The sequence below is a fragment of the Schistocerca piceifrons genome, chromosome 4 (assembly GCF_021461385.2).
Source record: "Schistocerca piceifrons isolate TAMUIC-IGC-003096 chromosome 4, iqSchPice1.1, whole genome shotgun sequence".
Classification (NCBI taxonomy): Eukaryota; Metazoa; Arthropoda; class Insecta; order Orthoptera; family Acrididae; genus Schistocerca; species Schistocerca piceifrons.
Genome location: NC_060141.1, coordinates 657,827,788 through 657,843,357, shown reverse-complemented (window position 1 = coordinate 657,843,357; position 15,570 = coordinate 657,827,788).

The following is a 15,570-nucleotide window of genomic DNA, read 5'->3' as shown; positions in this document are numbered from 1 at the left end:
GTGAGAACGACGAACTATATTGAGAAACTGAACATCCATAACGTACTTGCATGTTTGTCTGTGAAAGTGTTCCTTGTCGGTGGATCAGCATAGAGTGCGAATAGAATCGCTGGAACATTGCAAACCATTCAGATTAATCGAACATCTAAATAAGCGTAATGCTGGTATCACCAGGATGTGTTCTTTCTCCTCACACCTGTCGCAGTAATTGAATTAAGAGTCAGCCGGGAATCAATTGACGACCATTGAGCTAGCGTCACGAATTTTCAAACGTCCACTGCCATGTATGAAGGCGAGTGACACCACGAGTGCTGACGTCGATGGATGGGCGTCGTCGTAATCGTATTGAATAATATTGAGCGGTCACACTGTGGGTCAGTAGACCGTTCATTTCGGACATGCATGCTTGAGCTGAGAGGTTCAGTATTTTTTCTCGTTATTTGATATTTAATTTCTGAATTATACACAGACATTCTGGGAGATCTGCAGCCCCACCAGTTGTTTTGAAGACGTGACGCCGCACAGTGGTCGCCGACGCCGGGTAGTGCGGCCGGCGCTCGGCGCTCCGGCTGGGTTGGCCCGCAGGTTGCGGCTGTCCCAGGGGCCGGCCGGCGCTCTCCTGACCATCAGGCAGCCCTGGCTCTTCTATCAGGAGTTGGGCGGCCAACCCGACTCCCCAGGGGGCGCTAGCTCTCCCGGTTACGAGCAGGCCGGGCACGGATTTACATGCCTCCGCGCTCCGTCCTTCAATCACTACCCGTACCCAATTACCGGCGCCACCGCTGCGTCTTTTAATGCCACACATACTCGGTGGGTACTCCACGATAACTCTACACCAACCTTCTTCTAGAATCTAGAAGAATATAGGGCAATGAATAATTTATGAGGAAAAGTTGAAGTGGTACGAACTGAGCTATACCCAAGTGGTACGTCAAATTTCCACACCCCTCCCAATTTCCCCTCCACTTTACACTGTAATATACACTTCTACAAAACAGATTAAGAAAAAAAAGTCTTCCAACACAGATTAACAAAGAATGAAGCAATATTCAAATATCACTTAAATTAACTACACTGACGGAAGGTAATCGCAACATTGAAAACTATTTACTGAAGGGTAATGAAATTCAGAAGGTGGCAAGGGTAAAATACAGGGAGCGAAAGGCTATTTACAATTTGTACAGAAAGGAGATGTCAGTTATAAGAGTCGAGGGGTATGAAAGGGAAGCAGTGGTTGGGAACGGGGTGAGACAGGGTTGTAGCCTATCCCCGATGTTATTGAAACTGTATTTTGAGCAAGCAATAAAGGAAACAAAAGAAAAGTTCAGAGTAGGTATTAAAATCCATGGAGAAGAAATAAAAACTTTGAGGTTCACCGATGACATTGTAATTTTGTCAGAGACAGCAAAGGGCTTGGAAGAGCAGTTGAACGGAATGGACAGTGTCTTGAAAGGAGGGTATAAGATGAACATCAACAAAAGCAAATCGTGGATAATGGAATGTAGTCGAATTAAGTCGGGTGATGCTGAGGGACTTAGAGTAGGAAATGAGACACTTAAAGTAGTAAAGGAGTTTTGCTATTTGGGGAGCAAAATAACTGATGATCGTCGAAGTAGAGGGATATAAAATGTAGACTGGCAATGGCAAGGAAAGCGTTTCTAAAGAAGAGAAATTTGTTAACATCGAGTATAGATTTGAGTGTCAGGAGGTCGTTTCTGAAAGTATTTGTATGGTGTGTAGCCATGTATGGAAGTGAAACATTGACGATAAATAGTTTGGACAAGAAGAGAATAGAAGCTTTCGAAATGTGGTGCTACAGAAGAATACTGAAGATTAGATGGGTAGATCACACAACTAATGAGGAGGTATTGAATAGAACTGGGGAGAAGAGGAGTTTGTGGCACAACTAGACAAGAAGAAGGGACCAGTTGGTAGGACATGTTCTGAGGCATCAATGGATCACAAATTTAGCATGGGAAGGCAGCGTGGAGGGTAAAAATCGTAGAGGGAGACCAAGAGATGAATACACTAAGCAGATTCAGACGGATGTAGGCTGTAGTAGGTACTGGGAGATGAAGAAGCTTGCACAGGGTAGAGTAGCATGGAGAGCTGTATCAAACGAGTCTCAGGACTGAAGACCACAAAAACAACAATGACATTTAGGGAATATATTTATGTAGGGAACATATTTAAGTGATTAACATTGCAAGATTGCAGGTTAATGTAAGCGCGATGTTAGCCATTGCAAATGTGTAATGCTGGTGCTTTCATAAACGGTGTCACCGCCAGAATGTTTAATGCAAACATGCAAACGTGCGTGCATTGTGCTGCACAAGTGGCAGATGTCAGTTTGTGAGACGGAATTTCATGATTGTTGCACTACGTCTGTCAATAAAGGGTGATTAACGCCGTTTGTGGCTGACGCTGGATTTATCGTGTTTCGATTGCACACATATCTGGCAATCGAGCTGGCCAAGGAAACATGTCGATAGTCTGTAGAGCATGTTGGTTTACAACACCGACATGTGGGCGAGCGTTATCCTGTTTGAAACCACCCCATGGAAAGTTGTTCATTAATAGCAGTATTAGAGGTCAAATCACCAGACTGACGGACAACCACGAGAGTGCTTCTGCTGGTCTCAGTGGAGGTTCGAGTCCTCCTTCGGGCATGGGTGTGTGTGTTTGTCCTTACGATTATTTAAGTTAAGTAGTATGTAATGAAACGTCCCCTTTTGAACAATTATACATGACTGTGCTTAAACTGACACACAATATTTTTTTATCGCAACGCAATCTGACTTTCAGAAATCCCTACAAAAGAATGGCCCTGACTAACATTAACCTATACCTTTCACAAATCACTTACCTCACAAAAATCTTCGTTACTCAAGCTACTGCAATACAGCGAGCGCCACTACTGTCAGCTAAATAAAAGATTCAAACTACGGAAGGCACTAACTACTGATAGGCATAGTTGGCAAATGAAAGATTTTGATAGAGAAGAAACAATGTATTTACCTTAATAGTGAGATTTTGATAGAGAAGAAACAATGTATTTACCTTAATAGTGTTCAAAGGTCATAATATATATAGCATTTCATGACATACAGTCTTACAAATTTCAAAACTCCGCCATTTCTCTCCCCACATCCACCACTGCTGGCGGTTCACCTCCAGCTGCGCAACGCTACGCGCTGTTAACATCCAGCTGCCCAACACTACAATGGCAGACAACAATGCAAACTGGCCACAGACTGCACACAGCACAGCCAGTGATTTTCATACAGAGCGCTACGTAACGTTGCCAATAAGAAAACATAAACAGCCTACTTACATAGCCCCCATGCTCCCCACAAAAAATTTTAAAAATTGTTTTGGGCAGTGGCCAATAATGATTTGATAAAATTTTTCATAATTACAATAACAAAGAAATCAAATGCACACACTTATTGATACAATGTGGGTCAAAAGCTAAAATTTTCTCACAGTCCATGAAGACAGTCCTGATCGTTCTTCACAGTAAAATAGCAGTGTTTTTCTCAATGTCTGAGCAGTAGAAGAAAATGCACACGGAAGTAGTGGATTTCCATGCAGTCTTGAAGAAGTAGTGTTGTCCTTCCAACGAAAAGACAGTGCTGACTCTTGACATGCAGACAGGTAATGGGTCACAATAGAGCAAACCCACAGCAGAGTCAGTCGAAGTTTTGAAGAATATTGGTAGGTATGTCATCACAGAGCAGACCACTGTAGTCCTGTTAGAGATTACGGTATTGGTGGGCCACCAGAGGTGGAGAGCCACTGCAGTCCTTGTAGAAATAATGGTATTGGTAGGCCATCAAAAATGCAGACCCACTGTAGTCCTTGTAGAGATGGCCAGCAGCCATCTGTTGCGACTATGCAGGTGCACAATCACCATCGAAGAGTCTTGCGGACAATATAGCAAGTCCATAACCACCACTTGTGCACTCACAAAGTTTTTGGAATTGTCCTTAGAACCAGCAATGTTGTTATCCAGTCCCTTGCTGAATTATTAACACACATGCAAACACTAACAGTCCCTACTTCTCACATATTGTCCATATACTATGACCAACAAAAACGTGTGCAGTGAAATGGAACTTACAAGTTACTTAATTTGATGAACTGGTGTCAATTACAATATTATAACATACGAATACAATTACGAAGGTACAAACTACATCACTAAAGAACGTAACAATACAGATAACATTTGTAGTACAGGCTTTACAAAAGAATCGAAATAACATATAGATCAGTGTTACAGGAATTATGACATAAGTTCATACATAAAAGATCAGAATAACTTTTGAAACATCAACTTCACACATGAGCAGTAAAACAAAACAGAATAAATAATGTCTAAACATCTTTACGAAGTAAATAACATATTATTAATGCATATTATATTTGAGGATAACAGTATTCCTCATCATAGTGAATGTAGCTTACAAGGGAACCTCCCCATCGCACCCCCCTCAGATTTAGTTATAAGTTGGCACAGTGGATGGGCCTTGAAAAACTGTACACAGATCAAACGAGAAAACAGGAAGAAGTTGTGTGAAACTATGAAAAAAATAAGCAAAATATATAAACTGAGTAGTCTATGCTCAAGATAAGCAACATCAAGGACAGTCTAAGCTCAGGAGCGCCGTGGTCCCGTGGTTAGCGTGAGCAGCTGCAGAAAGAGGAGTCCTTGGTTCAAGTCTTCCCACTAGTAAAAAATTTTAATTTTTTATTTTCAGACAATTATCAAAGTTCAGGCACTCACACACAATAAACTTCGCTCTCCAAAATTCCAGGGCATGGTCAGATTTGCTTGGACATATGCAGGATTTGACAGTCTACACACGGAAAAATTTGAAAACGTTAAAAACATATGTTTTGGCAGAGCACAGGGAAAACTGTGCGACTCTGAAACTGTTGCATTCATTTGTTGCACTTTATGTGACAAATTCTTATGTTTTCCATCACTTTTTAGGGAGTGATTATCACATCCACAAGAAAACCTAAATCGGGCAATGTATATGAATCTGTTTACCCATTCGCCAAGTGTACAAGTTAGGTGGGTCGACAACATATTCCTGTCATGTGACGCACATGCCGTCACCAGTGTCGTATAGAATATATCATATGTGTTTTCCTGCAGAGGAATCGGTTGACCTATGACCTAGAGATCAAATGTTTTCGGTTCCCATTGGACAGGCACGTCCTTCCATCTACTAATCGCACGGTTTTGCGCACCGCAAAACGCAGACACTAAACTTATTACAATGAACAGAGACGTCAATGAACGGACAGATCATAACTTTGCGAAAATAAAAAAATGTTTCACTCAATGGAAGACTTGATCCAGGGACCTCTCGTTCTGCAGCTGCTCACGCTAACCACGGGACCACGGCGCCTCTGAGCTCAGACTGTCCTTGATGTTGCCTGTCTTCCTCATAGACTACTCAGTTTCTATATTTTGCTTATTTTTTCATAGTTCCACACAACTGCTTCCTGTTTTCTCGATTGATATGTGTTCAGTTTTTCAAGGCCTATCCACTGTGCCAACTTATAACTAAATCTGAGGGGGTGCGATGGGGAGGTTCCCTTGTTAGTATTAGAAGAGAAAAAATTCTATGAAACAGTACACAGAGACAGGAAGAAAACAAATACACAAGGGTACACAAACACATAGTGGGATAACATAAAAGGAAAGGACAGAGTTTGTTCTCAGTGTAACATTTGGTACTGCAGTCCAACCCAAAACTTCATTCCATAGATATTTCGTCTTATTTCAACATTTGTTTCCACCAAAAAAAATCCTATCCAAGCATGCTTTCTGTGTTCTGTTCACATCCTCTTTCAAAAATAGTTTTTCTCCACTGTGCACTACTTTTTTGGCCAAACCATTTTCTTATAGCTTCTCAATGCATTTCTTCCAATTCATCATAGTTAGTTTCTTATATAGTCTACCCCCTCTTAAGCTAACTTAAATCTACTGAGCTCACATATATATACCAAGGGACAAGGCAATGCAGCAGTACATATCAAATTAACACAAACAGCAAGGACAAAAAAAAATACAAATTGGCAAAGTATGCAACAATATTACATCTAATATAAGGCAATGAGCAGCAAACAAGAAAAATAAATCAGTAGTAAACTAGCTTAGCAGAGTAACACAAAGTCAAATTCAGTAACACTATGCCTGGCAAACAGCAGCACGAAATGCAATAACTTATACCTAAATATGACATAGCACAAGTGGTCCACCACAACTTATTCTACCATAAAAATTACCAAGTACTTGAAAAGTAAATTATGTATGCAGTTCCTGTGAAGGGAAATGTCTTTGTGCTCCCTCATTTTTTGGGAAGTGTATTAGAAAATTAGTATTTACTGGATCTGTAGACAGAAAATATTTATATTAGTACATCTATAAAATTCTATTTTAACCAATGCTGCAGTGCAGCTAGAAACTAGATATTATAGAAAATGAGCAAATATGTACAAAGGAAGGCATGAAACATCATTCATTAGCCCTATGGCATTTCATAAGCTAGTAAAGAAAATCTCTCAACTAGAAAGACTGTAGTAATAATCAGGTGTATAGACATAAAATATTTCTCGTCATTTCGTTAGACATTTCAATAAATATAATAAATTAAGAGCTCCACAGTGTTATCATATGTTTTCAAGATTGAGTGTGTCGTATTTGCGATGCTTTCTACAAAGGAATGTCAATAGTGAGGATAATGGCCCCCTTTTTTTCTTACCTGTGCCTCTGAAAAGGCACACACTAATGGCTTTTTCTCCAGGCATCTGACACAGCTAGCCGCTTAAGACGCATTACGTCAAGGTCACTTGGCTTTCTTACCGAAATATTTACGACACCAGTTTGCAATACAGTGACAGTCTCATATAAAAAATTTCACAGGTCTGGAATTTGCATTACAGATCTGTAGAAACAAAATCCTGTAAATATAACAATTTCCAAAAAATTTTCGTCGGCATTGTGGTACATTCACGCATTTACACACATTTCATAACTCTTAAAGTACGATTCTTGGTTTCCAACATCCTTTTCCACAAATCAGAGTCCCTAACCACTACTCATTATTCATATACATATTCGTCAACACTTCTTCAAAATTTCATCAAAATAAATATGTAGCATTATCAAATTCCTCATTATTGGTAGCATCATCTTATTGATCATAAACATACCTCAACAGCATAATACACATTGTCATCATAATAATAACGTCATAAAAACTCAGCCAAATCTCAAAAACGTCGTAGCTTTTAGCTATAATGTCAAAACCTAAAAAAATTCTCTGCTCATTTCAATAGTGTCATCTACCTCAATCGTACTTTAAAAATCGTGATCCCATACCAAATATATCATTCAAATCTCTCATAATATCACAATGGTTCCAAAAAAATATGAACAGTTCACAAAGTACAGACAAAATACCATTTCGTAAGTGTGAAGTTACCCAACTGTGTAATTGCATAAACATGTGTCACTGATGTAGTAAAAAAATGTTTATCTCTCAGTTAAATGATCAGATAGCTGTGTAATTTGTGTGTTAGAAAAATACGGTACCGATGTGTAAAGTTGTATAAGCAAATACCATATTAGCTAGGGCTCCTTGTGCTTGCCAAACACATGGTACACAAAGTAAGCGTGAACCCCCCTGAGGATTAATGTAATTATACCCTTGGGTGTTACAGATTACAGCAATGGAATGAAATGTATCACGGAAAACCTTTGTATCGTTGTACTTCAAATATCTTAAAAAATAAATGATTTAAGTACAAAATTAATCACTCAAATACATGTACTGTAGCGCTAAACTGTGCGTCTTGTTGTAAGATAATCTCTGTGAAAGTGTCGTAGTTATCGTCCTCCGAAAGCTAAGTTCTGCAGAAGCCAATGTACTTACCTCATGATAAATAAAAGTGAAATGCTTTGCATATAGATATCTTAGTTATACCCCCCCATGAACCATGGACCTTGCCGTTGGTGGGGAGGCTTGGGTGCCTCAGCGATACAGATAGCCGTAGTGGTTCCTGAAGAGGGGCAGCAGCCTTTTCAGTAGTTGCAAGGGCAACAGTCTGGATGATTGACTGATCTGGCCTTGTAACAATAACCAAAACGGCCTTGCTGTGCTGGTACTGCGAACGGCTGAAAGCAAGGGGAAACTACAGCCATAATTTTTCCCGAGGGCATGCAGCTTTACTGTATGATTACATGATGATGGCGTCCTCTTGGGTAAAATATTCCGGAGGTAAAATAGTCCCCCATTCGGACCTCCGGGCGGGGACTACTCAAGAGGATGTCATTATCAGGAGAAAGAAAACTGGCGTTCTACGGATCAGAGCGTGGAATGTCAGATCCCTTAATCGGGCAGGTAGGTTAGAAAATTTAAAAAGGGAAATGGATAGGTTGAAGTTAGATATAGTGGGAATTAGTGAAGTTCGGTGGCAGGAGGAACAAGACTTCTGGTCAGGTGACTACAGGGTTATAAACACAAAATCAAATAGGGGTAATGCAGGAGTAGGTTTAATAATGAATAGGAAAATAGGAATGCGGGTAAGCTACTACAAACAGCATAGTGAACGCATTATTGTGGCCAAGATAGATACGAAGCCCACACCTACTACAGTAGTACAAGTTTATATGCCAACTGGCTCTGCAGATGTCGAAGAAATTGAAGAAATGTATGATGAAATAAAAGAAATTATTCAGATTGTGAAGGGAGACGAAAATTTAATAGTCATGGGTGACTGGAATTCGAGTGTAGAAAAGGGAGAGAAGGAAACATAGTAGGTGAATATGGATTGGGGGACAGAAATGAAAGAGGAAGCCGCCTGGTAGAATTTTGCACAGAGCACAACATAATCATAACTAAATCTTGGTTTAAGAATCATGAAAGAAGGTTGTATACATGGAAGAACCCTGGAGATACTAAAAGGTATCAGATAGATTATATAATGGTAAGACAGAGATTTAGGAACCAGGTTTTAAATTGTAAGACATTTCCAGGGGCAGATGTGGACTCTGACCACAATCTATTGGTTATGACCTGTAGATTAAAACTGAAGAAACTGCAAAAAGGTGGGAATTTAAGGAGATGGGACCTGGATAAACTAAAAGAACCAGAGGTTGTACAGAAATTCAGGGAGAGCATAAGGGAGCAATTGACAGGAATGGGGGAAATAAATACAGTAGAAGAAGAATGGGTAGCTTTGAGGGATGAAGTAGTGAAGGCAGCAGAGGATCAAGTAGGTAAAAAGACGAGGGCTAGTAGAAATCCTTGGGTAACAGAAGAAATATTGAATTTAATTGATGAAAGGAGAAAATATAAAAATGCAGTAAGTGAAACAGGCAAAAAGGAATACAAACGTCTCAAAAATGAGATCGACAGGAAGTGCAAAATGGCTAAGCAGGACAAATGTAAGGATGTAGAGGCCTATCTCACTAGGGGTAAGATAGATACCGCCTACAGGAAAATTAAAGAGACCTTTGGAGATAAGAGAACGACTTGTATGAATATCAAGAGCTCAGATGGAAACCCAGTTCTAAGCAAAGAAGGGAAAGCAGAAAGGTGGAAGGAGTATATAGAGGGTCTATACAAGGGCGATGTACTTGAGGACAATATTATGGAAATGGAAGAGGAGGTAGATGAAGATGAAATGGGAGATACGATACTGCGTGAAGAGTTTGACAGAGCACTGAAAGACCTGAGTCGAAACAAGGCCCCCGGAGTAGACAATATTCCATTGGAACTACTGACAGCCGTGGGAGAGCCAGTCCTGACAACACTCTACCATCTGGTGAGCAAGATGTATGAAACAGGCGAAATACCCTCAGACTTCAAGAAGAATATAATAATTCTAATCCCAAAGATAGCAGGTGTTGACAGATGTGAAAATTACCGAACTATCAGCTTAATAAGTCACAGCTGCAAAATACTAACACGAATTCTTTACAGACGAATGGAAAAACTAGTAGAAGCCAACCTCGGGGAAGATCAGTTTGGATTCCGTAGAAACACTGGAACACGTGAGGCAATACTGACCTTACGACTTATCTTAGAAGAAAGATTAAGGAAAGGCAAACCTACGTTTCTAGCATTTGTAGACTTAGAGAAAGCTTTTGACAATGTTGACTGGAATACTCTCTTTCAAATTCTAAAGGTGGCAGGGGTAAAATACAGGGAGCGAAAGGCTATTTACAATTTGTACAGAAATTAGATGGCAGTTATAAGAGTCGAGGGACATGAAAGGGAAGCAGTGGTTGGGAAGGGAGTAAGACAGGGTTGTAGCCTCTCCCCGATGTTGTTCAATCTGTATATTGAACAAGCAGTAAAGGAAACAAAAGAAAAATTCGGAGTAGGTATTAAAATTCATGGAAAAGAAATAAAAACTTTGAGGTTCGCCTATGACATTGTAATTCTGTCAGAGACAGCAAAGGACTTGGAAGAGCAGTTGAATGGAATGGACAGTGTCTTGAAAGGAGGATATAAGATGAACGCCAACAAAAGCAAAACAAGGATAATGGAATGTAGTCTAATTAAGTCGGGTGATGCTGAGGGAATTAGATTAGGAAATGAGGCACTTAAAGTAGTAAAGGAGTTTTGCTATTTGGGGAGCAAAATAACTGATGATGGTCGAAGTAGAGAAGATATAAAATGTAGGCTGGCATTGGCAAGGAAAGCGTTTCTGAAGAAGAGAAATTTGTTAACATCCAGTATTGATTTAAGTGTCAGGAAGTCATTTCTGAAAGTATTCGTATGGAGTGTAGCCATGTATGGAAGTGAAACATGGACGATAAATAGTTTGGACAAGAAGAGAATAGAAGCTTTCGAAATGTGGTGCTACAGAAGAATGCTGAAGATTAGATGGGTAGATCACATAACTAATGAGGAAGTATTGAATAGGATTGGGGAGAAGAGAAGTTTGTGGCACAACTTGACCAGAAGAAGGGATCGGTTGGTAGGACATGTTCTGAGACATCAAGGGATCACCAATTTAGTATTGGAGGGCAGCGTGGAGGGTAAAAGTCGTAGGGGGAGACCAAGAGATGAATACACTAAGCAGATTCAGAAGGATGTAGGTTGCAGTAGGTACTGGGAGATGAAAAAGCTTGCACAGGATAGAGTAGCATGGAGAGCTGCATCAAACCAGTCTCAGGACTGAAGACCACAACAACAACAACATCTTAGTTATTACACTTATTGCCGTGATGATGAAAGTACTGTGCTGTAACATATTGCTGTACTACGGAAAAGGCAGTCTCATTGTAGCTATACCACAAAAGTTACTACTAAAACATGTTTTACTTTCCAGAATAATACAGAAAAACTGTGCAGATATAAAACAGAAACACTGCAAAAGCAACATTGTATATTGTCACTCATTAGTAGCGTCGGGATAAAATCGTGTAGCTGTCACATAATCTAACCACTGTGTCATCTGGTATCTCACTGAAAATACTTTAAATCCAGAATATATTTTCAAGTAAACCAAAATGTTGCATTAAAATCTCACCAGCAGTACCAGTATATGTTCTAAGTATGTAAGCCTTATAGTCGTTACGTAATCGTGCAACTAACAAGCAAGAATGTACACACACAATAGCACTGTGATGTCTGTTCACTATAACAATGCATTCGTAATTTCTGTTTAAGTATGTTCTCTTGGTTCTTGATTGTATATTTAACTTCAAACATTGTTGCATGTTAACAGATTCTAAGTCTGACAAGCATACTAGTAATGTTATGGCAAAGACAAAGTTAAAAAGCAGATTATCTTTCAATAAACGTTTCTACATGTGAAATGTGGTCCAATCCTTTACTCTTCCTAGTGCGCAGAGGTTCAACTTGAAAGTAATTATCATGTTGTATACGTCGGTAAGGAATGCTAAAATTTTTTTCAAAGTTAGCGTCTATGTTATTTTTCGCTGAGCCAACCGGCGCACGCAGCTGCCTGCGGTGCAGGTCATTGTCTGTTCCTTTGTTGGCGCGCGTCGTTATTGGGATTTGGAGGTCTAACTTCTACGAATTCACCTTGTCGAGAGTGTCCTGCTCTGTTTGAATCCTGCCAGTTCTGATGGAATTCAGGTCTGTCGTTTTGTCGGTAGTTTACATAGTTTCTTGTTTGTCAGTCATTTGGTGGAGAATTTCTCCCGGAATCGTAACTGCGTGCTGAACTGTTGCGTCTGAAGTTATTCTGTCTCCCTTGATAATAATTGCTTTTGTTCCCATATTGTCTGTTTCTAACGTAACCTCTGTCATATTCATTACTACGGAAATGCGATCTTTCTCTGTAACTATTATTACTCTGCCAGTGGTTGTCATATGGGTGGTGTCTGCTTTGGTCACGATTTGCGTTGAAAGAATGGACTTGTCGTGTCCAGTGATTGCTTCTGTCGTCACGGAATTGTGACGGATGTGACTTGTAGTGATTGTTTTCCTGTTTTCGCATCCTGCGACTGTCTGTGTCAATTTCTAATTCTTGTAAGAGTCCCTTAAAAGCTTCAATGTCGTCATTGCAACGTCCTGCCAAAATAATATGTCGCAAATGTTCAGGCAATTTCATTAAGCAAATGCGGATGAGTTCTGAAGGGCTGTATGGGTTTGAAAGATATTGATTGTTATGCAACATGTCTTCAAAATATTTGACAAGACTGGAAAATTCAGATTGTTCAAAGTGTTTCATCATCGTGATGCTATGTTTTACTCGGTCTTTTGTAGCTTCAGACCAATATGCTGAGAGGAAGGCACGGTAATATTCTCCTTCACTGTGACAATCGTGCACGACCGATCGGATTCTTACAGCTGGTTCATTCTCTAAGTAGCCACACATAAATTCTAATCTGTGTTCTAACGACCGGTTGGGAGGAAAACAATGAGAGAATTGATGGAGCCATGCTTGTGGATGAATGTCGTTGCCAGAATTCTTAAATGTTTTGAATTTACGTGTAGTAATAAACAGCTTATAGTCAAAATCATCATGTCGGCGAATCGCATGTCGGTCACTGTTACGTCGTTTCGGCGGTTCCATCTCAAAATTCGGTGGGCCTTGCCAACTTCTTTCATGATTTCCGAAGTATCCTGTGTTATTATTTTGTGGTTGTTCCGTTTTTCTATGTCCCTCTTCCCGTGTCGGAGCGCGAGTGTCCTCTGAAATATGTAATTTTTGTATTACTTGTGCCAACTGATCTTGTACTTCCCGGATTTCTCTTTTGTGTTGCGTATTAATGTGATTCTGATTTTGTTTGAATTTCTTAATTTGTTCATACTCTTCTGTGACAGTGATGGCTACAGGTCTTGTGTCATTCAGATCATCATCTACCTTTGTAGATAAGTTAGTGAACTGATCCGAAAGTTCGGCTACTTTCTCCGGTAGTGTACTTATTTCCTCAGTGTGTTTTTCTGAACCAAGTTTCAGAGTGTCTACTGTGTCCTTTAAGTTTTCCTGAGTTTTTGCAAGTTGCGTAACCGAATCGGTAGATGCAACTGAGTCAATTTTAGCTTGCAAGGTGTCGCGATTTTCATGAACAATGGTTTGCAGGTCTGTTATGGCTGCTTCGTAATTCTGTAATGCATTTTCATGCCGCGAAAAAATAGGTTGAAAATGCTCACAAATTTGTGTTTTTACTTCATTACAGACTTTTTGACATTTCGATTCAATGTTATGTAACTCAGTAGTTAAATCTTCACGTGTTTGTTCAAGTGTGGTGTCTAACTTTTGAAGCTTTTGCTGTGTTTGTCTCTGATTTTGTTCCATTTGTTGCATTAGCTGTAATAACAATAAATTAGTGTCTGGAATCTGTTCCTCTACGCTTTTCGGCAGTGCATTTGCACCGGCAACACTCACATTTTGACAAGCAGAAAATGTGTCTTGACTTATTTGAGAAAACGGTGAGGACGCAAAACCTGAATCTACAGTATTTGCAAAATTGTGTCCTGTCATTTCGAATTCCTGAGGCGAGCTGTTGCCGAGCGATCGATCGATAATGCTTTCCTGTTCACTAATTGTTTCACTGCCTACGCCATTGTTTGCTGCCCGCTCCATTTCCCTATGCACAATTACCAAATTACTATGTTGAACATTAGTTAATTCATTACACGGTGGCGCTAACACACTACTTTCGTCTTCACTGTCATTTCTCAGTTTACTTTGGAGCCTAGTATTACGTATTTCACACGCCATAATTGTCACAATATTGCACACGATAACACAGAAAAGCATAATTTGAAGAGCAAAATAAGATAACATAGCAATGGAAATAATGTCTACTTAACTGCAAGCGCAGCTGTGAAATACTTGGTGCAAATCTACATGCATGTCACAACTGTTTTACTGTGCAACAATGAAAAACTACAATTACAAAGGAAATTCTCTCTATGATTACGCGCTAGCAATAAACAAAGGCTACACTAATTACACAAACTACAAGAAGAAGAATCAGAAGATTCCAGTGAGGTATCCTCGGCTAAGGGTCGACGTATGAAACGTCCCTTAGAACAATTATACATGACTGTGCTTAAACTGACACACAATATTTTTTTAGCACAACGCAATCTGACTTTCAGAAATCCCTACAAAAGAATGGCCCTGACTAACATTAACCTATACCTTTCACAAATCACTTACCTCACAAAAATCTTCGTTACTCAAGCTACTGCAATACAGTGAGCGCCACTACTGTCAGCTAAATAAAAGATTCAAACTACGGAAGGCACTAACTACTGATAGGCATAGTTAGTAAATGAAAGATTTTGATAGAGAAGAAACAATGTATTTAGCTTAATAGTGTTCAAAGGTCATAATATATATAGCATTTCATGACATCCAGTCTTACAAATTTCAAAACTCCGCCATTTCTCTCCCCACATCCACCACTGCTGGCGGCTCACCTCCAACTGCGCAACGCTACGCGCTGTTAAGATCCAGCTGCCCAACACTACAATGGCAGACAATAATGCAAACTGGCCACAGACTGCACGCAGGACAGCCAGTGATTTTCATACAGAGCGCAACGTAACGTTGCCAATAAGAAAACATAAACAGCCTACTTAAAGTAAGCTCAGGGACTGATGACCTTAGCAGTTAAGTCCCAGAAGATTTCACACACATTTGAACATTTGAAGTGCTTCTGCTGTCATACGAAATTGCACTCCAGATCACAGCTCCTGGGGAAGGTCCCGCTTGTCTAGTGCACATACAGTTCGGATGCAGGCCTTCAACTGTCCTACTAACCAATACTCGTCCATCACTGCCAACGAGGCGGGACCAGCTTTCATCAGAAGAGACAACAGATTTCCACCATACCTTAGAATGAGCTATCGCTTGAAACCACTGAAGTCGCAAACAGCGGCGGTTTGGGGTCAGTGGAATGCACTCTACAGGGCGACTGACTCGGTTTCTTACAGTTCATTGTATCGCTAACTGCTGTTCAGATTGCTGCTTCAGATGCAGGGATCCATCAGAGCAATATGCCGAGCAGGAACGTCTCTCCTCTCGGTAGTGTCCACGTGGCCGACCAGA